This window comes from Octopus bimaculoides, chromosome 14, assembly GCF_001194135.2.
Source record: "Octopus bimaculoides isolate UCB-OBI-ISO-001 chromosome 14, ASM119413v2, whole genome shotgun sequence".
In the NCBI taxonomy this organism is placed as follows: domain Eukaryota; kingdom Metazoa; phylum Mollusca; class Cephalopoda; order Octopoda; family Octopodidae; genus Octopus; species Octopus bimaculoides.
This window is the reverse complement of record NC_068994.1, coordinates 3,796,661-3,799,646: the sequence shown is the minus strand read 5'-3', so window position 1 is coordinate 3,799,646 and position 2,986 is coordinate 3,796,661. Positions and strand designations below refer to the sequence as shown.

Here is a 2,986-nt window from a genome sequence, read left to right as displayed (position 1 = left end):
TATATATATATATATATATATATATATATATATATGAATGTTTGCATGTGTTCGTATTTTATTTGTATGTGTGTGTGTGTATGTATATATATGTGTGTATATGTATGTATATCTATATATATAGATATATACATATATATATGTTCATACACACACACACACACAAACATGCATTCTTTTATTGTTTTATTTCATTTGACTCCATGCAACTTCAAGTTTCGTAGTAGACTCATCAAACGAACCAGCCTCATTTGGCCTAAGTCGGATGAGATGGGTCCTGTGACCCACGGAGTTTCCCTTTGATCCACAACCAGTTCTATTTGCAGGGAAATACTAGTTTTCCTCTTGTCTGCACATTGAGGAAACTTCCGGAGTAACAGACTAAACATTTAGCTGTAATAATATGTATATACATCATCATCATCATCATTATCATAGTTGTCGTCGTCGTCATCATCATAATCACCATCCATCATCATCATCATTGTCATTATCATCATCAGATATTTATATCCAGTTTCCTCCATACTGTCATGTTTTGGAGAATTTTCCAAGGCAGCAAGTTTTGGACCAGATGCCCTGTCCGTCATCAAACCTTTTGCCATCACCTCTCATGAAGAATGACATGCAGACATTGTATACCTATTCTAAAACCATGGATATACTGCATGATACATACATACATGTATATAAAGGAGAATTCACAAAAAAACAACAGATGAAGACAGGTGGTGTATAAAACAAAAGGATGTATTAGTATAACGCTCGGGAATAGAGAAAGTCTTTAACGTTTCGAGCCTACGCTCTTCAACAAAAAGGAACACAGAAAGAAACAAGGAGAGAAAAAAATGTGGGTAGTGGTCAGCGATCTATATAAAAAGAATACAAAAAATGGGACAAGAACGCAAAACATTCAGACAGTTAGATGATACAAAAAAGGGACAAGAAAACTCTGAATGACCCGTCCTTATTTTTTCTTGTCCCTTTTTGTGTCATCTAACTGGATGTTTTGTTGCCCCTTTTCTTGTATCATCTAACTGTCTGAATGTTTCGCGTTGTTGTCCCATTTTTTTGTATTGTTTTTTATATACATATAGTGGTGTACATACACTTTGGGTCTCTTATATCTATACCTATATTTATGTATATATATATATATATATATATATATATATTGCACGATATATAGATATACTACACACACACATACACACACACACACGTACACACATTACTGAAGTGTTTTTTTTTCACAACCAGTTGCCCACCTGTCACTAACCCTTACTTGTTATTTCACTCAGCTGCAAAGCATCAAGTGAGGGGACAGTTTACTGACAGAAGTGACTGCTAAATTGCTTGCAGAAAATGACCCCTAATTCGACAAACACATGCACTGGTAATGGTGCTGTGTTAAAAAGCACCCAGTGCACTCTGTGAAGGGATTACTGTTAGGAAGGGCATCCATCCATAGAAAGCATGCGGACAACCCGACAATGGAGCCTGAAGCAGCCCCTTACCTTACCAGCCTCCTCCTGTCAAACTATCCAACCTATGTCAGCATGGACAGCGGATGTTAAATGATGATGATGATGATGATGATGATGTATACACAATGAATTTCTTTCATATTCATCCCACCACATCCACTCTCAAGGCTTTGATCTGCCACAGACTAAAGCAGAAGTCAATTATTTGGGATGCCACAACCATGGAACCCAGAAGAAGGCAGCTGGGCAGCAAACTTCTTAACCACACACACAATCATACAAATGCAGACATACATAGGAAGATAGATAGAGAGATGGATAAATAGATAGATAGGTAGATAGACAGGTAGATAGATAGATAGAAAGATAGATGGATGGATGGATGGACGGACGGACGGATGGATGGATGGACGGATGGACGGATGGATGGATGGATAGGCAGATTGATAGACAGACAGACAGACAGACACACAGATAGCTATGAGAATGTTGATGTACACAATATCAACAAAGGTGTAAAGAAACAATGAGTCTGTTTTCAGTGTCTAACTCTCCCTCTTTGTCTCCCTCTCTCTCCCTCTCCCTCTCTGTCCCTCTCTCTCCCCTCCCTCCCTCCCCCTCTCTCTTTTCCTTCTTCCTCCATTTTTATCTCTTCTCTCTATTTCTGTCCTTGCACCACTCTGATCGTGACCACCACCTTGAAAACAACACTGTCCCTCTCACTACTTCCGGTAGGAGGTAGCACTGATGTCTCTGTGGTAGAAAACGTTTTTTCTTTTTACTTCTTCAGCTGCAACAGTAATAACAACAACAACAACAAGACTATGCATTTTAGCCGTTGCAACAACAACAACAGCAACAGCCATGTTGCATGATCTTCTCCTTTTGCAACAATGACAACAACAACAAAACTATGCACTTTATCTTCTGCAATAATAAAAACAACAACAACAACATGGATTTCATTAGCTGCAGCCACAGCAATAACAACATTGCATTGTCAGGTGCAGTTATGAAATAACAACAACAGCAACTTGCATTTTGTTCATTTCACAAATATACAAGGAATTAACTGCAACAAGAACACCCACCAACACCAGCACCAACAGCAATATGTCCGGTTTTGTTGACCGTATTTTTGCTGCAACTGTCAGCTTGTAGTTCTTCCATCGAAGCAGCCAGCAATGTTTGTCTGTTGTGACCAGTGGTTTTGGACGGGATGCAAAAGGCCATGGGCGCTGTCCCTTCTTTCCCCAGACCCAACCAAAATAACAACAACAAGGGGACTGTCTCTATGGTCATTCCACTTGCTGGTAATATTTGTTAACATGGCTATATTATACACTCTGGCGAAACAGGAACTCTGCAAAAGACAATACTTTATACATTATATATATGTGTGTGTATATATATATATATATATACACATATATATATGTATATATATGTATGTGTGTATGTATATATATATATATATATATATATATATATATATATGT

At 37.9% G+C, this 2,986-nt stretch overlaps 1 protein-coding gene across 2 annotated transcripts in view; it reads left to right on the top strand.

Annotated features, from left to right (window-relative positions):
* Nucleotides 1-2,986, top strand: part of LOC106870054 (zinc finger protein 235) — a 17,631-nt gene that overhangs the window by 4,657 nt on the left and 9,988 nt on the right. The window contains exon 1 of one of the 2 annotated variants that reach the window (XM_014916024.2): nt 2,240-2,800. The exons of the other annotated variant lie outside the window; for it this stretch is intronic. The gene's annotated coding sequence lies outside the window, so the exon portion shown is untranslated. Of the gene's footprint in view, nt 1-2,239; nt 2,801-2,986 lie in introns of those variants that run through there. 2 annotated transcript variants of the gene reach the window in all.